Source organism: Macaca nemestrina, chromosome 8 (assembly GCF_043159975.1).
Source record: "Macaca nemestrina isolate mMacNem1 chromosome 8, mMacNem.hap1, whole genome shotgun sequence".
Classification (NCBI taxonomy): domain Eukaryota; kingdom Metazoa; phylum Chordata; class Mammalia; order Primates; family Cercopithecidae; genus Macaca; species Macaca nemestrina.
In genome coordinates this window covers 75,894,061-75,920,562 of record NC_092132.1, presented here as the reverse complement: position 1 = coordinate 75,920,562, position 26,502 = coordinate 75,894,061, and the positions used below count along the sequence as shown (strand labels likewise).

The window sequence follows — 26,502 nt, the reverse complement described above, 5'->3', positions numbered from 1 at the left end:
AAGAGATGGTGAGGGGCGGGTGGGGGGAAGGGAAGGTAACAATAGAGGGTAGGAAGGATAGAGCAATGATGATTAAAGGATACGATGTTTCAGTTAGACAGGATAAATAAATTCAGATTTATTGATTGTATAACATGATGACTGTAGTTAATAATAATTTATTGTATATTTGAAAATTGCTAAGAGGGTAGATCTAAAATATTCTCAGCACAAATAAATGCTAAGTATGTGAGGTGATGAATATGTTAATTAGCTTCATTTAACCATTTCACAATGTATACATCTATTAAAACATCACATTATACAACATAAATACATACAATTTTTATTTGTCAATTTTAAAAAACCAAAATTTTAAAATAAATAAATGCGTTTTTAAAAAATAATTTTAAAAGAGTTCAGCAGTTCTTAAATCCAGCATCATGTGTCCCAAATCTGTGAGCAAGAAAGGAATGAATTTGCATTGAATGTGTCAGGGATCACACATAATCTGCTATCCATCTTACTGACACAGTGGCCTGTGGTAAACAACTCCTCCCAGTGAACGTTATGCCTGCCTTCAACATATCACTTCTGTCATGCGGGAAAAATACAAAAGTCAGAGACAACTGAATGTTGAATCAGAGAAAGCTAAGAAAGGATTACTGACAGTAAACTTAACACTATAAATCATCTGGAAAAATAAATAGATAAATAAAACCATGTGAAAATTTTCACAGACAACAAAAAAAAAAAAGATTTAGAAACAACAAAAAAAGGTATCTGATTTTTAAGCAACTAAACAACTAAAGCAACTAAACTAAAAAATAACAACTGAAATGAAAAACTAGAATCAAAACTTCTGCAAAGTATGTTGAGTAGAACTTTTCTTTGTGCATCAGAATTGGTGGTGATCACAGTCTCAGTTGAAAATAAATGATACGAAGTACTCACATGTTTTATGGTCTACCACAGTTGGATCCAGACAAGCTCACAGCCACTCCCACCACCTGTACTAAGAAGTAGCAGACTCCATCCTACCTCTGTCAAATCTCACCTTCTCCTCCTGCTCCCACCAGTCAGTCTAAGGAAAGAACTAGCAGAAAGAGAAGGGTCATTTAGGTGATCAGTCTCATGGAGTTACAGAATTTATGAACCCAAGGGAGGTGGGGCACTCAGGGGAATCGCTGGAACAGACTGAAGAACCTATGAGCAGGGAGACTGGCTTCTATTCCCATCAAGAGACTTACTAAGCCATAGAACCTGATCTTTAGTCTGCTTCTCACCTGGACATTTCTGGAGACAAGAGGCTTGCTGGACAACTCACCAAAGAAGATAGTTTTGACTCCTTGCTCTCTTGGCTCTCTGTGCCTTAGAAGATGGGTTCTGTGGCTCCATAGAGGTACAGGTGATGAAGATGGAGCACATCAGCAGAAATCTGTAGCAGCAGATAGACCCTGACCAAGGGTGAGGGCTATAGGGAGGCCCGGGAGTCACTAGCTTGCCCACAGTGGATGCCCTATATTTCTTAAAAAATAAGTGAGTGACCAAACTATCAAATAATTTTTAAAATTCTTTTTGTATACAGCTTATAAATCTATCCACTTATTTTTATTTTATTATAGTAAGAACACTTAACATGAGATCTACCCTCTTAAAGTGTCCAGTACATTATCGCTGACTATAGGTTTAAGTCACTTTTTGATACACCTCCAATGAGACTTATATCTCAAGATGAATTTCAATTTTTGTATATATTTCATATCTCCCTTCATATTTTATAATTTCCTTGAGACTAAGGACCAAGTTCTTAACCTATTAATGTATCCTGGATACCATATCAAGCTAGCATTTTGAACAGAGATACTGAAGCATGTTCCTAAATGAGTAAATAGATGAATAAATACCTAATGTAACAAATGGCCAACACGCTTGCCTGAATCAACTTCTACTACACACTGGTCACACGTTCCAAGATTAATACAATTATTACTTTTGATCTTATCTGATAATTTTAGTAGAAAAGTTCAGGAAGAAAGGTCACCATTTCCTAGTGGCAACAATGCCCCTCTAAAACCACCCTTGGTCCCATATCTCCATTAAGAATCTGTCCCCTCTCCCACTACTCTTGTACTGGCAATTCTCAAAAGATTTGTCTACACTTCGATAAGGTAGTAACATTTACTGTGATTGTGTGTGTGTGTGTGTGTGTGTGTGAGAGAGAGAGGAAAGAAGAAAGGAAGGACGGAAGGAAGGAAGGGAGGGAGGGAGGGAGGGAGGGAGGGAGGGAGGGAAAGAAGGAAGGAAGGAAGGAAGGAAGGAAGGAAGGAAGGAAGGAAGGAAGGAAGGAAGGAAGGAAGGAAGGAAGGAAGGAAGGAAGGAAGGAAAAAAAAAAAGTTGAGGAGGAATTCAGGGAAGGGACCAGGTCATGCATTCACTGGGATATGTTGAATTTAAGATGCCTCTGAGACATCCACGTGAAATTGCTGAGTGAGCAGGTATGTGGTCATGTGGTTGGCTTATTCTAGGATGTACTAGAATCCTACATCCACAAATGTGGGCCTATCACTGTCCCACCCCAATTTCCACATAATACACATCAAATAAATGTTTGCTGAGTCAGATAAATTTAACATTTGTCATATTATCTTCATTTCTTATATCACACTGTTTTCTTCCTTTTATTTTTTACTTTCTCCTTCTTTCTTTCCTTCCTCCTTTTCTCTTTTTCTTTTCTTCCTTCTTCAGTATATATTTATTTGAGTGCCTATTATCTGCCAGAGATCATACTGAACCTCAAGAATATAATGTTTAGCAATCTAGGCAATTCAATTCAGGACATAGGCATGGACAAAAATTTCATGACAGAGATGCCAAAAGCAATTGCAACAAAAGCAAAAATTGACAAATCAGATCTAATTAAACTAAAGAGCTTCTGTATCATAAAAGAAACTACCAACAGAGTAAACAGCCTACAGAACAGGAGAAAAACTTTGCAAACTATGCATCTGACAAAGGTCTAGTATCCAGCATCTATAAGGAACTTAAATACACAAGAAAAAAAAAAAAAAAAAGCTCTATTAAAAACTGGGCAAAGGATATAAACAGACATTTTTCAAAAGAAGACATGCATGCAGTCAACAATCATATGCAAAAAATAGCTCAACATCACTGATCATTGGAGAAATGAAATCAAAACCACAATGAGATGCCATCTCATGCCAGTCAGAATGGTGATTATTAAAAAGTCAAAAAATAACAGATGCTGGTGAGGTTGTGGAGAAAAAGAAACATTTGTACACTGTTGGTGGAAGTGTAAATTAGTTCAACTATTGTGGAAGACAATGTGGTGATTCCTTAAAAACCTAAAGACAAAAATGCCATTTGTCCCAGCAATACCATTACTGGGTATATACCCAAAGGAATGTAACTTATTCTATTATAATAACACATACGGGGTAACAACGTTCATTGCAGCATTATTCACAAGGGCTAAGAAATGGAATCAACCTAAATGCCCATCAATGATAGACTGGATAAAGAAAATGTGGTACATATACATTATGGAATACTATGCAGCCATCAAAAGGAATGAGATCGTGTCCTTTTCAGGGACATGGATGGAGCTGGAGGCCATTATCCCTAGCAAACTAACACAGGAACAGAAAACCAAATACCACCTGTTCTCACTTTTAAGTGGGAGTTAAATGATGAGAATACATGGACACATAGAGGAGAACAACTGACAAAGGGGCCTACTGGAGGATGGAGGACAGGAGGAGGGAGATCAGGATAAATAATGTATGGGTATGAGGCTTAATACCTGGGTGATGCAATAATCTGCACAACAAACTCCCATGACACAAGTTTACCTAAGTTACAAACCCACACAGGTACCCCTGAACATAAAAGGTTTTTTAAAAAAGAAAATAATGTTTAGCACAAACGAGTCATTTCCCTCTCCTCTGGGAATTACAATACAGGGTAGAGAGTGAAGTTATTTAAATAAATAAATAAAATTAATAATAAACAATGCTGAAAAGTGCTGTGAAGCAAAAGCACATGATCTGTTACATGGGAGTGGCTGATGTAGCCTCACCTGGGTAAGGGATAAAGGGAAACTTCTCTAAATGAGGTGGGCTGAGAGCTGAAGGATGCATCAGTGTAAACTTGGAGTCAAGGTCAAGAGCAAGAATAAGGAGGAGTCTGGGCAGAGGACCCATGTTGGAAGGAGGACCACATGGCATTCAAGACTCTGCAAGGTTCCTGTGGGTGGTGATTAGAGGATCGTGGAGAAAGTACTGTAAAATGAGGTTTGGGGGGGCACGGTGGCTCACGCCTGTAATCCCAGCACTTCGGGAGGCCAAGGTGTGTGGATCACAAGGTCAGGAGATCGAGACCATCGTGGCTAACATGGTGAAACCCCATCTCGACTAAAAATACAAAAAATTAGCCAGGCGCTGTCGCTGGCCCTTGTAGTCCCAGCTACTCCGAATGGCGTGAACCCGGGAGGCGTAGTTTGCAGTGAGCCCAGATTGCAGACACGGCACTCCAGCCTGGGTGATAGAGCACTCCGTCAAAAAAAAAAAAAAGAAAAAAAAGTGAGGTTTGCTTGCCACCCATTTTTACTTAACTTTTTAGCTTTTTCTTTTCCTGTTCTTGTGTGTCCTTTTGTCTTCATTATTGTATTTTATCTTTACTTTTCAATAGCTTAAATATTGAATAACTAAAGTAACATCAGCACATTTCATCGTCCTCCCAAGACTTGGATGTAAACTCTGAATGATAATTTGGGAAACATGGAAAGTTGGAAAAGAGTTCAAGGAGATTCGTATTCTTAAAGAGCGTGAAAATGACATTTTAGAAATTTAAATAATTTATACTTTGAGGAGGAACAACTTGAGTGTCCAGTCCTATTGAGTGAGAATAGAGAGTGAATTATTAAAGGAGAATTAAAATACCTGTTCATACTTGTCTCTTGATTTGCCACCCCACTTGTATGCCATTAGCTACAGTAGAGTTTTTTATCATTCTGCAGAGTTTAATTGTTTTGATTAATGGCATGTATTATTCAAATGCAGCACATTAATAAAAACCATAAAATGATTTAAAAAAGAATTCTGCACAATCACCTCAATATATTATTTATCAGACCTGTAAATCAAATATTTTACACCAAGTTGTCTCCAGGTCATTCAGAGCTGGAATTTAAAAAAGCAAAGGTAGTGATAAATATATCTAAATTGACTTTACATTTATCATATATAAACAAGATATATATGAACAATATAGAACTGGGCCATAATCCAAAAAGCCACAATCCCAAACATTGCAATCTCAAAAGATCAAAATCCTGAAAATACGGCCAGGCATAGTGGTTCATGTCTGTAATCCCAGCACTTTGGTAGACTGAGGTGGGCAGATTGCTTGAGCCCAGGACTTCAAGTCCAGCCTGAGCAACATAATGAGATCTTGTGTCTACAAAAAAAAATAAAAAAAAATTAGCTGGGCATGGTGGTGCATGCCTTTAGTCCCAGCTACTCAGGAAGGTGAGGTAGCAGAACTAATTGAGCTTGGAAAGTTGAGGCTGCAGTGAGCCATGATCACACTACTGCACTCCAGACTGGGTGACAGAATGAGACCTTGTCTCAAAAAAAAAAAAAAATCCTGAAAATATAATTCTAGAAACAGTAATTTTAAAAAATTATTTCAAAAACATATATTTGGCTGGGTGCAGTGGCTCATGTCTGTGATCCCAGCACTTTTGGAGGCCGAAGTGGGTGCACCACCTGAGGTCAGGAGTTCTAGACCAACCTGGCCAACATGGCAAAACCTATCTCTACCAAAAATACAAAAATTAGCCAGACATGGTGCAGGCACCTGTAATCCCAGCTACTCGGATGGCTGAGGCAGGAGAATCACTTGAACCCTGGAGGCAGAAGTTGCAGTCAGCCAAGATTGCACCACTGCAATCTAGCCTGGGCAACAGAGACTCTGTCTCAAAAAAAAAAAAATCATATATTCACATTTTTAAACGGGAATTTATTTGAAAAATGTATGAAAGCAGAACATTTCATAGGCCACTTTATACAATTAATTAGGCAATAATAACTCACATATTTTTGTAAGCATAAACACTCAGTATACTAACAACAGTCACACACGTATAACAGCTATGAGCAGATGAACCAGATTCAGAAAGGAATCAGTCAAAAAGAGAAACGAATAATTGTGTGCACCCAGCTTTATATCTGCCATCATCTGAAATACTATGAAGGACAACCTAATTCTTTATGAGATCAGTTAAGTTTGGATGGATCACCATCACACGTGCAGTCACCCAAAAAGCCAAGATCACGAGAAATTTTATTTTTCACAAATGGAGATGTACAAAAAGAACATCGTTTCATTTATTGAGGAAGTTTCCAACATTTTTACGTACACATACAATGCTTACACACAAAGTCAACATTGTGATAATGCACTTTCGTGGAATCAAATTTGTAAAACCCTGTATAAAACAAATTAAAGACTTTTAAGAAGTCTTTAAAAGACTTTACACAATTTATACCTAGTACTGGAAATGATGTGAAGATGAAATACATAGCATAGTGAATGAATGAATGCTATGTGTGGACAGATGAAAGTCATACATAATTGAATAATTTGGTATGAGAGAATTCTTGTGTTTTTCACCTGCATTTTCACTTTTCTATGATCTTTAAAACACTCACTGCACTTGAATTTGGAGATTGTCTACAAATTTTGGAAGCATATGCTGTCCATTTGAAAGTCTGGTTATTGCTCATCTCTCGTAATTAAGCAATTTTCTGCTTCCAGGCACCAATAATAATTAGCTTTTAAGCTTTATATTTCACCATTAAGTAACCTCATGTGCTTGAATTATCATAGTCTTTTGGTGAGGAAACAATTTTACAGATCTCTTCCATCACGTAACAAGGAATACAGTTAAAAAAAAAACGCATCTGTGGTCCCAGTTACTTGTAAGGCTGAGGTGGGAGGATCCCTTGAGCCCAGGAGTTTGAGCCTGCAGTAAGCTATGATCGCACCACTGCACTCCAGCCTGGGTGACATAGCAAGATCCCATCTCAAAAAATAAATAAATAATAAACAATGATATTCATCATCCTCCAATACCAAATTTTTATTAGTCTCCAGAGAGACTATTAGGGTTCTCCAGAGAGACAGAATCAATAGGATATCTATATAGATATATGAGAGGGTGTCGTGAGCAGTTCAAAGTCAAACATAACCACGACCTTGCACATTTGTGTCTTTTTATAAGGTTAGAATTCCATTGATGTTATTTTAATTATAAAAGTTACACACTATATGGAGTTTCCAAGGAGGCGATTTTCTTTAGTACTATCCGTCTACTTGGTAGTCAAAGTTGTGGGCACGTGGGCTCAAGCCACCTTGCAAGTTAGTTAATAACATAAACCATGCATAAAATTATACTTAATCAATATAAATGTTTTAGATTAAATATTTCACATCGAACAAAATCACATTGAGACAAAAAGGGATAGAAAAAAATGGGTTAATGAACAAGTTCAGGGAAAGTGACGTAGACAAATAAAATGTCCTGGCCTAGTCTGGACAGTCTGTTAATGTCTTGTAAGGAAGTGTCTTTGATGTGGACAGAGCCTTTGGCAGCAGATGCTGGGTGTTTATTATAAGTTACAGTAAGATGGTATCTGTTAAGACGGCCGTTTCAAGCTGCTGGAGTTATGGCCACAGAGTCCTCTGGTGAGGACTGATAGTAAAGAGTGTGTCTGGTTATGTCCTTATCTGGTTGGATGTAGCCTTTACTGATTAGGCAAAATATTTGATCCTCATTGATGGGACGTCTTTTAAAATGTAAGATGGAGTCTTTTTCTAAGATGGAATTACTTATGTCAAGCGGATTCTATACAGAGGAGATTTATTAGGGAAATTTGCTCACATAATTACAGAACATCTGTAAGCTGGAGACCCTGGAAGAACCAGGGAAGCAGATAATGGTGTAACCCTCAGTCTCAGGATGAAGCCTCAGGACCCAAGGCACTACTGGTGTAAGTCCTGGAGTCCAAAGGCTAGCGAGCCTGAAGTTCTGATGTCCAAGAAACTGGAAGAAAAGTCTGTCCCAGTTCTCAGAGAGAGATCAGTTCACTTTCTGTATTTGTTCTTTCCAGACCCCTAACCAATTGGATGATGACCACCACCATAAAGGGCAGATCCTCCCCACCTAGTCCACTCAGGCGCAAGCACTGACCTCCTCTGGACACATCCAAAATAATGCTTTCCCTGGTTTCTGGGTATTCTTTCATCCAGTCAAGCTGATATCTAGTATTAACTCCACAAGTCTACCGTTTGTCAATATGGCAGCCATATGAACCTCTTTAAACCTTAGTACATTTCCAAATAAAGACAACAACAAGGTCCTAGTTCCCCTAACAAGATGCAACTATCCCAAGTACAACCAAAAACACACTAATCCCTTCCCCAAAATTTGACTTCCAGGATTTCAACATTTGGGATTTTATCTTTAGGGACTGTGATTTACAGAATTTTAGACTTAATTTTGATCAAGTGATATTGATCTTTCGGAATTTTCATCTTTTGACATTTTTTGCGTTCAAGATTATGGCATTCAGGATTGTGTCTTTCAGGATTATGATTGGCACCAGGACAATATAATTTGTGGATAGGTGCTTGCAAATACCATACTCAGGTATTCATCTTTTTAAAACATTTTAAATTTATAATAAATAAATAAAAATTTTTAAATGTCTTAATTTAAAAATTTTTAAATTTCTTAAAAATGTCATTATTTAAATAATTATAATATAAAAACAAATAAATTGTTCTTTTGAAATGTATAGCAGAAATTTCAAATATGTCATAACAGTTTTTGTCTTTTTTTGATGCTGAGTATATCAATTAGATTTCTGTCTGATTTTTGTTGTTGTTGTTGTGGAGATAGAGTCTTACTCTGTCACCCAGAGTGATGCCCTTACAGTTCACTGTAACCCAAAACTCCTGGGCACAAGCAATCCTCGCGTCTCAGGTTCCAGAGTAACTGGGACTACTGGCACACACCACCATGCCTGGCTATTTTATTTTATTTTATTTTATTGTAGAAACAGGGGTCTCATTTCATTGCCCAGACTGGTCTCAAACTCCTGGCTTCAAGTAATCTTCTCACCTTGACTTCCCAATCTGCTGGGATTACAGGCATGAACTACTGTTCCCAGACCCAGTTTACTTTTTAATATATGTTAAGTCACTAGATTTTAAGTAATATCATATTATGTTTGTGGACAAATCATTTTTTCATATTTAAATTAAATTAAATAGCATGGGTCATGATAAATGGGGGAATTTTGAAATTTATTTCATCTTATGAATATTATTAAATGTTACATTAAATAAACCTTATAAATATAACCTTAACAATATGCTGATATTGTTTTATCTAAACTTATTTATAAATCACTTCACTAAAATAATGAATTACAAAAATTTTATAAAGAAGGTCTGTGAGATTATGTGCTACTTTGAAAGTAATTCATTAATTAAAAATGTTGAGAAACTGTTCTAATCTACTTGAACTCTATCCCAAAGAGCTCCAGTACACACAGTGGATATAATATTAAAGGAACAGCACACCTGCTGGGCATCTAACACTAACCTCTTGTTTTCTTACTACAATTTGTTTTTATCTTCTATAACATTTTACAACTAAGTGTTAATACATACATGCACATACACCCACACTCAATTGAAGAAAATGATATTCACAGTCCTCCCCATTAAAATGTATGTGCACCCAAGTAAGTAAAAATAACCTCCTAGATTTTTTTTTAAAATAAGGCATCAAGAAAATCTTTAAAACTTAAAACCATAGCTATAGAAATGATTTGTGCTGCAAGTATTTAAGCCCACAAGGTCAGTGATTGGCAGTTAGAATTTTACATACCTCAAAATGTGTATGATTTCAATTAAGTTCTAAATCACTTTAAGTGAAACTATGCAAAGAAAATTATTTTCCTACTGGAGAATAACAGGGACTTAACTTGGCTCCCTGAGGTCTATACAAAGCACTTAATCTCTTTTCCTCAGTTTCTAGCTGGGAATTACATCTCTACAATATAGAGATGGGATGACCAAATAATCTAACATCTATACCAAGCTTTGAAGTTTAGTAAAACGGATGTGCTGGTTGGGTAGCAGCACTATTGTTTTCATTGTGTTTCATTACTTTCATAACCCGGGGTTTCCATTGATGAAAGCCTACAACAAAGAATTCATGGTGTGTGTGTGTTTCAAACTGCCACATTAGTGGCTGGCTGTGTATACACACAGAACATCTACTTATTCATTGGTAAATTAGTATGAAGTGTTTATTATTTAATAATTTAAACACAAATTTTTCAACCTTTCCATTCTTTTAACTTTTCTTCGGAGTCACCAGAATTATTTCACTAATACAGATCAGAAGTGCTCTTAAAGCACACACCCTACATTAGATAGCAACATTTATTTCACAGACATAATTTTGACCTAAAAAATAAAATTTTATAACCTACCAAATAAATGAATAAGTCATCAAGAAGAGCTGATACTTAAACTATGTGCACATGATGAGATCAAAGATTGCCAAATCAATGAGACTTCTTAAAATCCTAGAAAAACGAGAGCAAGACATCTCATTGACATCTATTAGAAGTACCTTAGTAAATTAATACATTTTTCTCTTCCCTTTCTTTGTCAATTTATATTTGAGTAACATAAAGGCTTATGTTTTCAACTGAAGCCAAAGAAACACCTATTACCATTGAGGTTTAGATTTTTTTTTTCCGTTTTTCATAGGACCTACACAGAGTCCTTGTCTGCAAAATGTAAGATATGAATTTTATAAAATGCCTTTGCCACACAAATAAGGATTCATTTTAAAACACTAATCTATTTAAAGTGATACTACTTTTTCTTTCCTACATTAAATTTATTCTGAAAATGTTAAATTAATAATTAAAAGTGTTTTAGTTAGAGATAATAACCGTTTATGAGAAATGACAATAAAATAATATGAAGGATGTTGAAAGTATTCTACATATCCACAGAAATGCAGTCTCACTGATGTAATCTTATTAGGAAACTATACACATCTTCAAATGATATATTTTGACATAGTTTTATAGCTATTGCTTTATATGTATTCGTTGTTTATCATATGCTAAATGCTGAAACATGAATGAATGAACAAGTGAATGGATTGCCTCAGAGACCACGTGATTTTTAATAGCAAAAATGGTGATAAATATTTATGTTCCAAGAGTAATTTCAGAAATGACAAGACCACTAAAAGCAAACTCTGATGAATAATAAAGCTAATCAGAATTTGATGAATGGTAGAGAAAAAAGTGATCATTTGTTTAGCATCTACTCTGTGCTTGCCGCATGGTAACTGCTGGTTTCCAATCCTCTTTTTCTGCCTAAAACCCCAAATTTAGTTGTTTTCCCTTTTCCTCTGCTAACTAAAACAAAGCAAAGTCAACCCTATTCCCAGATCCCAGGCTAGATCCTCATGAATCTAAGCCAATCAGTACACATGGAATTACCCTAGGAGCTCTTACTGGGTGAGGGTTGGGCATGTCATTTTGGCCCAATTAGACTAACAAAAAAGATTTCTATTTCCTGATCAGGAGATTTTTCTCTTCCTCTTTCTGAACATGAAAAAAGAGGCCTGTTTTTGCCCATTTCTAGCAGTCTTTGACAGGTTGGTTTTCCTGAAGTCATGAGGGAAACCAGCCTGAGGTTAAAGGAATAACACAGCTAATGGCAGGGTCCAGAGAATATCAGAGAAGCAGACCTGGAATCCTCATATAACATAGCTGGTGCCCACAAAATCTCTGAACTTCTTGATGTGAAGAATAATACTTTTCCTATTTTTAAGCTAATTTGAGTAGAGTTTTTCTTTCCCTTGAAAAAAGCATCTTAACTGCAAGAATAAGAGCAATAACACTAATCATTTATTGAGCAATTACCATTTGCCAGATACTGCAGCAAAAATTAAAATTCCTAATTCTCAATATAGCTCTGCCATAATTTTCATTTAATTGATGAGGAAAATGAGTTTAAAGAAACTAAGTGTTTTACCTCAAAAATATACGTATGTATATTTTACCAATTTTAAAGTAATTTTTAAAATATATTAATACAGTTGTTTTTTTTAAAATGAAGTATCTTATTCACAATATCTTGTTATCAGTGAGTGAATTACAGTCAGAATCTGGGATCCTCTAGCTGTAAAACTCATGTAAAGTACTTTATGCATCTTCACATTTGATGTTCACCACAGCCCTACAATGTGCTGTCATCAACACCTTAGAAATAAAGCATCTGTGCAAGTTGGTAATTAATTTGACTGTTAATAATAGAAAACTATACTAGAGTGGTTTAACCATATAAATGTTTATGCTTACATATAAAAGGAATTTTGTACTACACAATTCTGTGCTAGTGAAGTGGCTTCACAAAATTATAACGAACCAAGCTCCTTCTATCATACTATTCCATCATCCTAATCCAAGGGCTACTACATGCAGTCTCCTCATGGTTCATAATTGCTGCTAAAGTTCCAGTCATCAAGGCCATACTCCAATCAGTAGAGCAAAAGATACTTCTTCTAGATGAATTCACTTTCTTAGTCACATTGCCTCACTTAACTACAAGGGAGGCTGGAAAATTTATTTTATCCTATGTCTTGCTGTTTCAAATAAAATTATGATTCTGTAAGAATGAAAAATAAAATGAATATTGGTAAGATAGAAATCTTTGCCTTAGCATAAGAATCTTAAGGAAGTAATAAGATTTGCATAAGGTTTTACAACTAGGAAGGGTAGTGACTCAATATGTGAACTATGGCTGTAGAATTCCAAAACTCAAGTTCCTAATTTTTATGCTACATTTCCTCACTAAGTAGATGCATGAATTATAGAGCATAAAGAAATGACACCAAATGATAAAACAAAAATTAAAAATGATGTTAGATACTCATTTGTGAGTTAAAAATTAGACTCACTACTTTAGAGTTATCTTTTAGTATGTGTAAAATTTACTGACATAAAATAAATAGCATAGCAAAGTTAATCTAATATAATGTAATGACAGCATTATCATTGATATGTTGGCTTCTGTACATAAACAGGTATGTCCTGTAAGCACTACACTTACAATCTTATCATTATTTTTTAAATTGTCAATTAATTTAGCCCTCTATAGAATTATGCTATTCACCCTATATTCCTAATAGAGCAGCATGAATTAGACTCTTTATTCAAATGATGTATAAACATTATTAAAATGTATTTCTGTTGTGATGAAGGAAAGGAAAATGCATGTGAGGACAATTAAAAGAGCAGAACACCTAGATTCCAGTCCCGGCTTCACCCACGGCTCACTCTGTGATCCTAAATGGAGGCAATTTGGGCCCCCATTTCTGCATTGTTTTTTGAAAGACAGCTGAGTTTCTTTTATTACAAAATCCCAAAATCCTCATGTTCAATGAAAATAAGGTGGATAGGAAGAAGCAGGCAAAGACCTAAAGAGGGAAAAAACACACACACACACACATTACAAAATAAAATCCGGGCCTAGTGAGGCAGCTCACGCCTGCAATCCCAGCACTTTGGGAGGCCAAGGCGGGCGGATCACGAGGTCAAGAGATTGAGATCATCCTGGCTAACACGGTGAAACCCCGTCTCTACTAAAAATACAAAAAATCAGAGGGGCGCGGTGGTGGGCTCCTGCAGTCCCAGATACTCAGAAGGCTGGGGCAGGAGAATGGCTTGAACCCGGGAGGCGGAGCTTGCGGTGAGCAGAGATCGCGCCACTGCAGTCCAGCCTGGGCGAAAGCGCAAGACTCCGTCTCAACAAAAAAATTTAAAATAAAAAATAAAATAAAAATAAATAAAACAAAAAAATAAAACCCTAAGCTTTCTCTGCGCAAATTATGTTTTAACATAACCTGTGGAAATAGACTGAAACAGACCATTTGGGCTCCCTGTGTGTTCTGGTACACATCTTTAACCTGGCATTTCTCTGCATGCAGAAGAGAAAACGGCCCTCTTTGCAAGACTATGTTTCAGAGTTCTGAATTTGATAGTCTTATTGATTGTAAGTAGAATTTATACAAGTTCTATTTATTATCTCATCTATGCCTAAAATTCAAGGAACCAATTCCAACTGATAATCAAATACTGGGAATTCATAAAAAATAAATTAGGTAACTCTATGTTACAGCTAATATTGAAAGAAGTTCAATACATATTGTTAAGTAAAATAAAGTTAAGGTGCAGAGCAGAGGGTATAGTCTAAAGGCATTGCCATAAAAAAGTACATTTTTTAAAGTATATATTAACTATAATATATATTAAAAGTAAGTATATATTGACTGGGCAAGGTGGCTCACGCCTGTAATCCCAGCACTTTGGGAGGCTGAGGCAGGTGGATCACAGGGTCAGGAGATCAAGACCATCCTGGCCAACATGGTGAAACCCCGACTCTACTAAAACTACAAAAATTAGCTGGGTGTGGTGGCACGTGCCTGTAATTCCAACTACTCAGGAGGCTGAGGCAGGAGAATCACTTGAACCAAGGAGTCTGAGGTTGCAGTGAGCTGAGATCGCACCACAGCACTCAAACCTGGCCACAGAGCAAGACTCCATCTCAAAAAAAAAAAAAGTAAGTATATATTTTTTAAAAAAGTGTGTGTATGTAAATACAAACACACACTTTGCAATATGTGCACATATTATGTGTATATATATACACACATACATATATAAGTAGCATATATTCACATATGTGTGTATGTATATATGTATGTATATATACATACACATACATTGTCATATAATTTGAGAAAGCTTAAAGCAATTATCTTTTCAGAAAGTATTTATCATCCTTCTAGAGTCAGACATTTTCAACACATTTCACTGTCACTTCTGGTCCTTTTCTGTACTTTTCATTGTTTTCAATGTAAATATTTAAATATTTTCTTCTGATCTATCTTCCAGTTCACTAATTCTCTATTTGCTTTTATTTAATCTGCTGTTAAATCTATTTATTTAGTTCTTTATTTCATTTATTGTATTTTTTACTTCTAAAATTTCTTTTTCAGTTTCTAAATCTGCCAAATTTCCAATCTTGTTTAGTTTCTTGAACATAAACATAGATATTTTAAATTTAGTTTCTGGTATCTACATGATCTATATCCCATCTAAATTTGTTTCTATTATCTGTTCCTTTCCCCTGGTTTCTACTCACATGATCATATCTCCTTGTATGCCTCCCTTTTTTGAATGCTGAAGATTATTTATAAAAAATTATGGTGCTAATATTAGGCTCTAGAGATTGTAATCTTTGTCCTGAAATAATTATTTGCTTCAGGCAGACAGCTATGTAGAGTCACTAGCAACCACAAATAACCTCAATCCAATCAAGAATTAGGATAATTTAAAGTTGGGTCGTCTCCCTGGAAGGGCTGATTGATTCTCAATTTATTGTCATTCCTACAATGTAGTCATTTTGAATCCCAATCCAAAGCTTCAGAGAGTTACCAGGTTTTCTTCTCCAACATGAAAAAGAAACACATATAGATACATAGTCCAGAGGAACACAAATTGGAGTGCAATTTGGACTACAATTTGTGCTCCTCTGGCCTATGTATCTATTGAAGCACACTTACAGAATTGATGGCACCTCTAGGGATTGAAGTGTCTCCAAATGTCAAGTTCAATTCTATGGCATTTTTCTTCTCCAGGGTCTTGGCTGCACAATCTCTCACCATCTTGGGAGCTTTCCAATGCCTTTAAAGAGAATTTTCAAAATTTGTCCAGCTTCTGTAGTTGTTTGAAGTGGGAGGGTTTGTCCAAGCTACCTAGCTTGCAATTTCCAGGAACAGAAATCCTATATATGTTTTTAAAATACATATAAATCTTTGGGAGGATATATGAGAAAGTATAAATGTGCTTACTTCTTGGGAGAGAGATAGAAATTTGGGTAAGGAAACTTTTCACTTTTAGCATACAACCTTTCATATACAGTTAGAATTTATTTTTCTTGTAAGTATGCATTGCTTTTATTTTAAAAATCTAGTTTATAAAATTATTAAATAAAAGTTTAAAAAGAAAAGTAATGATCACATAACAATAACTTTGTAACAATTTTGTAGTATTCACTACATGGAAGTGTTATCAGAAAACCTACCTAAACTGCAGGTTGGAAGATATGTTTGTCTGTTAATTTGATGTGCAATCTATATCACATAGCTAAAAAATACACTTCTGTAGAGGAAGAGAACACATGAAAACAAATAAGTCAAAGAAGGCAAAAAGGAATCAGCAATATTAGCCATTGTATTTGAGATCTTAAAGTTTATTATTTATGCGTCCTGTTATTCACAATTAATAAACATAATTATCATCAATTATTAGACACTTAATATATGTAATAATATATATAGTGGTTTCTAATCACTAAGTTAACATTTTTGAAACTAGAATATCTGTTTTCAGGGCAAAATTAAAGCATAGAGACTTTCCAAAATTAGTATGTGACTTAAAAGACATGCAAAAGTACTCCCTGTAAATATTAACTTGCTTATGCCACCAATATGTACTCAACACTATTTGACAGTCCTGATAGACTCAAGCATTCAGTTATCTGGCAAAACCAACAAAGACTATGGCTTAAATGGGTCTGAATGATTGTGAGAACCATTGTTCTGCGGTTTCCCTCAGCTGTGATATCAGGCCTTTGTGCAATAAGTATCACAGAAGGAAAATATCGACAAAAGAAAAAAATAACAACACAAATTTTAAACTCAAGCTAATGGCATTTTCATTGTGCGCTACAGGTTACATCCCAATTCAGTGAAACTATAACTTTGCAAATATTTGTTGTCTATTAACAAGCTTGAACTAGATATTGATTTCAAAATGGAAAAACATAGGAGCACGTGGAAGATGTCTAGTTTACAGTGATACACAGAACATTTACAAAAGATATATGAACTACTCATATTTTGCTTCTGTGAACTGAACACTTCATTTATCCTTTTCAACTCTGTGAGTGAACAACTTGTTCCTTAAGAAAAAAAAGTAAAGCTGAACATTTTTTAAAAATCTTTCAAATCTCTACTGATATCCAGTTTATTTCAGTTATACAATCCCATCTCAATACCCTGTAAGCCAGAATTATCAACTAAATCACATCACGAGCACCTCCGATAAAAGAGAAAGGAAAGGTAAGTAAGGAAATGCACACATGTATGTCTATGTGTGTATATCTATGTATACCAAACCAAAGAAGAAAATGTAATAGTCATGATAACATAGCTGATACTTTATAATTTTATATATCCCCGTCTCCATTTGCTCCATGATCCTTTATTGTAAACTATATTCCTTGTTCATAATCAGTGTTAATTGAGATTACCAGGACGGTGAATGATGTCAGAAGTTTGGCAAGCAGGGAAGGCAAGTGCATATCTTAAACAAGTGTTTATTCCCATGAATATAAGTCCTTCAGACAGAAGATATCTAATATCATTCACCTTCTGCCAGAGTATGATGCCCTACTAGGGACCAGCTTTGGTATTTGCTATTAATAGATTGTGCATTAGTAAAAAGCAGTAGCTTGATCAACTATGGTGAGGAGAAAATTAGGTTTTAAGCCCCCATCCTTCCCACCATGGCCACATTATTCATAAGCCCATGGAGCAAGCTGTGAGGTAGCTATTACCTAGGCTGACAAACACCTGCAGAGCAGGTCATTTTGTGCACCAGACTGTTGAGAACCTCTCTGCAAGATTTCATGTTGAATATTAATTTGAAACGCAAATATTTGGTCATTTTAAGAAGACTACCACACTCCTCTTCCCCAGACTTTCTTTTCATCAGTTCCAACTGTGTTCTCTTCAAAGTCCCTAGCCATTTGACCAAACCACTGATCGTTATCTAAGAATCAGTGGAGCTTCAATACAAAAGCAAAATCTCTTTCCAGGTGAATGGGTAAGCAGATACAACTCTCCGTGCCCTTTACTTGGAAGATTTTACTTCCTCAATAAACTTCAGCAGGAGGAAGGGGACTATAAGGATGTAGTTAGTCTATTTCCAGCTAGTGTTGGCAGATCATGCATGACTACTCAACTGGCCTTAGGAAACATCCCATGAGGAGTGAGTATACATTGAAAGATGGCAGTGAAGGAGTAGGTGCACTGGGCATTGTGAACCACCTGTTCTTTGAATAAATTTGTGCTTTCAGGGTCTGCTCTAGTCACATGATGATGGAGGCCTGCCATCAAGCTTAGGTAACAGGGGGTTCACAATGACTTTTGCATCTAAATAAAAAAATATTTGCATTGATGGAATCATGCACTCTTCTATATCTTTCAATAACACTATTTATACAAATATCTAAAAATGATAAGTGGTTGAATTTTGCACAGCTCACATAGCTTTGTCTATCATACAGTCAGAACTTAGTATTCCACTAAAAATCATAGCTCTTTACCTATTAGTCTATAGTTTAGTGTATTAGTCTTATCTTCTTTTATTCAACTGTAACATTCACTATCCAATATATTACTAGATTTTTAAAACAGTTCTCAGATGTAGGTTGATTTTATTTTCTCATTATTTATCTTCACAGTTTATTTTCTACAGGTCATATACTTCACAGTTTATTATAAATTTATTGATTCTTATTCCAGTATTGCATTCTCCTCCTTATCATGTTTTTATGGGTGTTGTTCTGTGAGATACTTCTCAGCATCTGCCAAGTGTTGTTTTGGTGTTAAAATACCCACATTGATTTTGATTCTATTTTTAGCAATTCGGCTACTTAAATAACACTTCCAGACTATGTAAAGCAGCACTTTTTCTTTCGCAACATACTTTGTGGATATGACCTCAGTTCGTAGTAACACTAAATCTAGGAGGTAAGGTGGGTAGAGAAGATTTTCTTTCTTTCTTTCTTTCTTTCTTTCTTTCTTTCTTTCTTTCTTTCTTTCTTTCTTTCTTTCTTTCTTTCTCTTTTTTTCTTTCTTTCACTCATTTTCTTTATTTTTAAATTTTTTATATTAATAGACTATTTTTAAAAACAGTTTTAGGTTTATAGAAAAATTGAACAGATAGTATAGAGTTCCCATATTCCACTTTCCCTTACACAGTCTCCTGTTATTAACACATTGCATTAATGTGGTATGTTTGTTACAAACGATGAACCAATGTAGGTATGTTATTCTGACCTAAAGTCCATAATTTACATTTTTTACTATTGTATTGTTTAAGTTCTATGGCTTTTGACAAATGCATAATGTCATGTATACACCATACACAAAAATGTTGCCAACCTGAACCTCCTCTGTGCCTCACCTATTCATCCCTCTCCCTCCACACTAACTCTGGCAGTCACTGATCTTTTTACTTGCTCTACAGTTTTTCCTTTTTCATAATGCCTTCTTTCACTTGCAATATGTATTTAAGATTTCACTATGTCTTTTCATGGCTTGGAAGCCAATTGATTTTTATTGCTAAATAATACTCACCTGTATAGGTGTACCATAGTTTATCTATACATTCATCTACTAAGAGACATTTTGGTTGCTTCCAGTTTGGGGCAACTATTAATAAAGCTGCTATAAACATCTATGTGCAGGTTTTTATGTGGATGTAAGTTTTCAACTCATTTGGGGAAATACCTAAAAGTGTGATTGCTAGATCATGTGGTAAGACAAAGTTAAACTTAGTAAAAAGTAAATAAAAATAAAGGGGGTGGGCACAGTTATTGGGAGAACTCTCCCCCAGTATTTCAACGTAGGTTCTCTCTATTTTCCATAAGTGTTGGTCAGCTGAGAAATAAACAGAAAGAGTACAAAGAGAGGAATTTTACAGCTGGGTGGGTGACATCACATATCGGTAGGACTGTGATGCCCACCTGAGCTGCAAAACCAGCAAGTTTTTATATAGGATTTCAAAAGGGGAGGGGGTGTAAGAACAGGGAGTAGGTCACAAAGATCACACGTTTCAAAGGGCAAAAAGGAGACCAAAGATCACAAGGCAAGGGGTAAAAGCAAAGATCACAAGGTAAAGGGCAAAAGAATTACTGATAAGGATCTATGTTCAGCAGTGCATGTATTGTCTTGATAAACATCTTAAACAACAGAAAACAGGGTTCGAGAGCAGAGAACCGGTCTGACCTCAAATTTACCAGGGTGGGTTTTTTTTTCCCCACCCTAATAAGCCTGAGGCTACTGCAGGAGACCAGGGCGTATTTCAGTTCTTATCTCAACAGCCTAAGACAGATACTCCCAGAGCAGCCGTTTATAGACCTCCCCTCAGGAATACATTCCTTCCCCAGGGTATTAATTATTAATATTCCTTGCTAGGAAAAGAATTTAGCTATATCTTCCCTACTTTCATGTCCATTTGAAGGTTCTCTGCAAGAAGAAAAATATGGCTCTATTTTGCCCGACCCCACAAGCAGTCAGACCTTGTGGTTACCTTGTTCCCTGAAAATCACTGTTACTCTGTTCTTTTTCAAGGTGCACTGATTTCATATTGTTCAAACACACATGTTTCACAATCAATTTGTACAGTTAACACAATAGTGGTCATTAGGTGATGTACATCCTCAGCTTACGAAGATAACAGGATTAAGAGATTAAAGTAAGATAGACGTAAGAAATTATAAGAGTATTATTTGGGAACTGACAAATGTCCGTAAAATCTTCACAATTTATGTTCCGCTGCCACGGCTCCAGCCAGTCCCTCCATTCAGAGTCCCTGACTTCCTGCAACACATGGTGGCTCATGACTGTAATCCCAGCACTTTGGGAGGCCAAGGCAAGAGGATCACGAGGTCAAGAGATGGAGACCATTCTGGCCAACATGGTGAAACCCTGTCTCTACTAAATATACAAAAATTGGCTGGGCATAGTGGTGCACACCTGTAGTCCCAGCTACTTGGGAGGCTGAGGCAAGAGAACTGCTTGAACCCGGGAGGTGGAGATTGCAGTGAGCCGAGACCATGCCACTGCACTCCAGCCTGGTGGTGACAGAGTGAGACTCTCTTGCAAAATAAATAAATAAATTAAATTAAATTAAATTAAAATTAAAATTAAAAACTTTAAAAACTGGCAAACTGTCTTGCAAATGGTTGAACAAGTAATGAATGAGAGTTTCTATTGTTCCATATCCTCATCAGCCTTTGTTGTTGTCAATGCTTTGGATTTTAGCCATTCTAATAGGTATGTATAATGGTACCTCATTCTTGTCTTAACTTGCATTTCCCTGATGATATATGATCTTCAGCATCTTTTTTATGTTTATTTGCTGTGCCCTCTTTTGTAAGGTGCCTGTTCAAATCTTATGCCAATTTCTTATTTAATTTTTTTATTTTCTTATTGATGAGTTTTAATAGTTCTTCGTATATTTTGAATATAAGTTATTTTTGAGACAGAGTCTCACTCTGTCACCCAGGCTGGAGTGCAGTGGCACAGTCTTGGCTCACTGCAACCTCTGCCTCCTGAGTTCAAGCAATTCTCCTGCCTCAGCCTCCCAAGTAGCTGGGACTACAGGCATCCACCACCACAATGGCTAATTTTTTTTTTCTTTTTGTATAGATGGGGTTTCACTATGTTGGCCAGGCTGGTCTCAAACTCCTGATCTTGTGATCTGCCCGCCTCGGCCTCCCAAAGTGCTGAGATTACAGGCGTGAGCCACCATGTCCAGCATGAATACAAGTTCTTTATCAGATATGTGTTGCCAATATTTTCCCTCAATTTGTGACTGGTCTCTCCTTTCTCTTAAATGTGCTTGATTTTTTTTTTTTTTTGAGATGAAGTTTTGCTCTTGTTGCCCAGGCTGAAAGTGCCATGATCTCGGTTCACTACAACCTTTGCCTCCCAGGTTCAAGCGATTCTACTGCCTCAGCCTCCTGAGTAACTGGGATTACAAGTGCACACCACCTCACCCAGTTAATTTTTTGTATTTTTAGTAGAGGCGGGGTTTCATCATATTGGCCAGGCTTGTCCTAATCTCCTGACCTCAGGTGATCCACCCGCCTCAGCCTCACAAAGTGCTAGGATTACAGGTGCAAGCCACTGCACCTGGCCATGTACATTTGATCTTGTTTCTGTCACTTGCAAATGAAAGAATTCTGGCTAATAGATCTTTGTAAACTTTCATTAATATATAAAATAGATTTTAAAATTGTATCAGAACTTGACTATTGAAGATCATCTGTCCAAGGATATGTAGGTGGCTATCGTTTAAGAGACTGTCATTAATTAGTGAGTCCTGTAGATAAGACCCACGAGGGATTAGCCTAAGTAAGCTATCCCTAACCTTCTGAACCTTTCAGTCAAGCAGATTTAGCAATTTAAAAAAACAACAAAGACAAAAAGCTTTATAGGAAATATATACTTTATAATACCTGAAGAAGTGTCCATTTTCTTTTCACAGTTCTTTTTCATTTTGGCAAGTTATGATGAAGAATCTCTAAGCCTAAAAATTATAAAGAAAAAAATGGGGTAATGAAAATAATTAATGATATAAATATTAATATTTTTATATCTGTAAATTACTTACAGAATATTTTAAAACTCCAACAAACTAGTGGCTCTCAATTTTCCATTTGCTTTTATGTTTATCAAAATGCAACAGGACAAAGTTGTTGATATGTCACGTATAATTTATTTATATATAGAAGTAATTCATGATAGTCAAAATTAAAATATTATGCCTTGATATAGCAGTGCTCATTACAGTAAAATCACTCTAGGTTACAGAAACGTCTTTTCAATTTAGAGTGTAAGGTTATTCAAACAATATAAAAATAGAATTTAATTGAGTTTGGGTAGAATTATTTCCAACATATGTATGAGATGAATTCAAGATTGGGAGCAGGGGGTGTAAAACAAATGTTTCTTCAAAGACATTTTCCTTCCAGTCTTAATAGTGACAACATTAAACCTGCCCTCTGCAAATTGTGCCATCTGGTCCTTACCAGAAGAGGCCATGACTATGTGGCTTCCACCCGTCCAAGGCAGGACTGGCCTTCTCCCCTTCACGCTGATTTTCTGGTTTGAGCACCCGTGCTCTGAGGCGTATAAACTGCTTTACTTCCCCTATTAAGACGTTGACACGAATCCAAAGTGGTATCCCTGCAGTAGTGAAGAAAGGCTTCGAAATTGAAATGAACCACCCTTGCAGTTTAATGTTCTTGTCATGTAGGGTTTCTTCCTTTCTTTCCTTTCTTCTGTCCTTTTTTCCTTCCTTAATTTTATTTTTAAATAAAGACTACAAACAGCAGGGGATATACAGACCTTGCAATCACTAGAAAATGAAATGTTTCCACAGCACTGAGATGCATTTAGTGCTAAGACAGAAATTTAGCTCCTTCTATTCTTTTATGAGGAGAAGGGCTTTTTTGAAACAAAAATGAAACAGAAATAATTTCAGGGTGATGGGACATCCCCAGCCTTCAGGTCATGTTGCTCTCTCATCATTTTTTAGGCTGCATGGTGATTTAAAAAAAAGGAAAAGAGAAAATTTCCTAATCAGAGTTTCATCAACTGAGTGGATCAACAAGAGAAAATGGCCTCTTTTATATTCATTAAAGTAACTTTTCAGAGAGGAGAAATTTCAGAATTAGTGACACTGAGTGCATATTGCTAAATATATTGTTGACAGTTACTTGGAACTTTTTGTTTGATTTTTCTTTGTTGTCTTCTTCTGTGGTGTAGCTTCGTTATATATATCTGGTTGTGTCTTTCTTTTAAGTTCACTCTGACAATTTAGTTTCCTTATGTTTAGTTGTTCTGGGAACCACATTCAAAAGAAATTGAGAAATTTTTTAATTCAAAAAATGCAATAAATCTTTCAACAAATAACATAAATTTGTAATTAAAAAATAAAAACAACTACATGTATTATACATATATACTTTTTATTCATAAAACATTTCTTTATTTGATCTTTCTCCAAAGATAACAGTATTATACAATTGTTACAATTAAAATAGTGTAATATAAAAAGGTAGAGGTGCAGAAATAACTTTGTGTATACTCTCCACCTCACCCCATCCATCTACCACCATCTCACCCTGCTGAGTTAACTGATGTTGACCTCCTTTGATATATCCTTTTATGCTGCTATGTTTACATATTCTTTATGGTCATACATAGAGATTTGGAGGTAATACTTTTAGTGAAAAATAATCATATCATATGGGTTTTTTGCAAATTGTGTTATTTATTTTGAAAATATGTCATAGAAGATTTGTATAAGATTAATTTTTTTAACTTTTTATTACAGGAAATTTCAAACATACACAAAAGTAGAAAGACTTGTATAATTAACCCCCATGTACCCATCAACCAGCTTAAACAACAATCAACTAAAAGACAACATTTTTTGCATCTTACCCTCCCTACTCAATTATTTTGACACAAATTTAGACATCATCCCACCTCAGTCATAAATATTTAAGGTGCACCTATTAATAGAAATGATGAATATTTTTAGTACAACCATAATACTTTTTAACAATCTAAAAATTAATAGCCAGCCAGTATTCAAATGTCCAGTTTTCTCATAAATGAAGTCTTATGGTGCTACAGAATTTCTCACAATATGGAATTTTTTGGTCAGGAATAACTCACAGGTGGATTTGTGTATATCTCCAGAATGCACATATCTGCTAGTCTCTTTTTTTGTGATATTAGCAGCCATTGATGATCATTGCCTACTTCTATTAATTTATTAGTGGTTGCAAAATTATAGTGGTCTAATGATACAACTTTTTCTTGATTCATTACCTGGAATACTTCTATAAAAAGAAAAGGCCTTTTATCAACAACTTTCTTACTCTGAAGAGGAGTTCATATAGGAAAGAGGGAACAAATGCTTAAATATTTCTCTTTGCTTACCTCTTTTCAAACTAATGAATAAGATTTCTTATACCCTCCAAAGATATCCAATGATTTCTAAGTATAAATATAAATTTATGGATGTAAACATATTTGGTATGTCTCAATCCACTGTGTTTATTATCCTTTATGATATTTAAATAGTCACATCTTTTGCCACAGACTCTTTGAGCCCATTTTTATAGCCTCTGATGGCTATATTACCTTATTAAAACAAGTTACACCAGCTTTGGCATTTGACAAAATGCAATATCTTTCCAATATTAAGAAGAAAAAAAAAACTCAACAAATTAGGTATAAAAAGAATGCACTTCAACATAATGAAGAACATATATGCTGAACCCATAGCTAATATTACACTCAATGGTGAAAAGCAGAAAGTTTTTTCTCTAAGAATAGGAACAAACAAGGATTCCCACACTCACCACTTCTATTGAATACAGTATTGGAAGTCCTAGCCAGAGCAATTAGGCAAAGAAAGAAAGAAGACAGAGAGAGCATAAAAATTAGAAAGAAGTAAAATTTTCTCTGCTTGTAGTGATATGGTCTTATATTTAGAAAATCCTAAAGACTTCATCAAAAAAAAAACTAAAACTGTCAAAACTAATAAATTTAATAAAGCTGTAGGATGAGCTTTATTTGTATTGATCAACAAAATCAATACACAAATCAATTACATTTCTATAAACTAACAACAAACTATCTGAAAAAATAAACTAAGAAAACAAACAGAAAACCAAACACCACATGTTCTCACTCATAAGTGGGAGTTGAACAATGAGAAGACAAGGACACAAGGAGGGAAACATCACACACCAGGTCCTGTCGGGTGGTGTGGGGCAAGGGGAGGGAGAACATTAGGACAAATACCTAATGCATGCAGGGCTTAAAACCTAGATGACGGGTTGATGGGTGCAGCAAACCACCATGGCACATGTATAGCTATGTAACAAACCTGCACGTTCTGCACATGCATCCCAGAACTTAAAGTTAAGAAAAAAAAAAAAGTTGATAGGGGTGAAACTCAGAGAAAAAAAGAAGGGGCAGATCATGGGACCCATCCCAGCAGGTTGGAAATCATTAGATTATTATTAGGAAATGGAATGAGATAAATGGAAATTTATTATGTAAAATAAAGGCCTTAATACACTATCAAAGGTTCAAAGGTTGAGTGGACCAAAGAGAGCCCCTGCTGGTCCCCCAGTATTAGAAAGATCCAAACCAATTTTCTATATTTACCCTAGATTTGAGAAATTTTTTTTAAAAAAATCAGAAAGCAAAGATTACAATAAGGGGGAAAAAAGTATAGGCCAGGCGCTGTGGTTCACACCTGTAATCCCAGCACTTTGGGAGGCCAAGGAGGGCAGATCATGAGGTCAGGAGTTAGAGACCAGCCTGGACAACATAGCGAAATATCATCTCTACTAAAAATACAAAAATTAGCCGGGCATGGTGGTGCATGCCTGTAGTCCCAGCTACTTGGGAGGCTGAGGCAAGAGAATCTCTTGAACCTGGGAGGC

General features: G+C 35.7%; 1 long non-coding RNA gene across 5 annotated transcripts in view; it reads right to left on the bottom strand.

The window, feature by feature from the left end:
* LOC105483612 (uncharacterized) overlaps positions 1–26,502 on the bottom strand; it is a 96,015-nt gene that overhangs the window by 54,576 nt on the left and 14,937 nt on the right. For 2 of the 5 annotated variants that reach the window (XR_011606962.1, XR_011606958.1), the window contains exons 2-3: positions 22,486–22,556; positions 15,734–15,854 (exon numbers count right to left, since the gene is read on the bottom strand). This is a non-coding gene — a long non-coding RNA (uncharacterized lncRNA). Of the gene's footprint in view, positions 1–10,571; positions 10,668–12,467; positions 12,775–15,733; positions 15,855–22,485; positions 22,557–26,502 lie in introns of all 5 variants that reach the window. The other 3 variants (XR_011606959.1, XR_011606960.1, XR_011606961.1) reach the window with 3 other exon arrangements.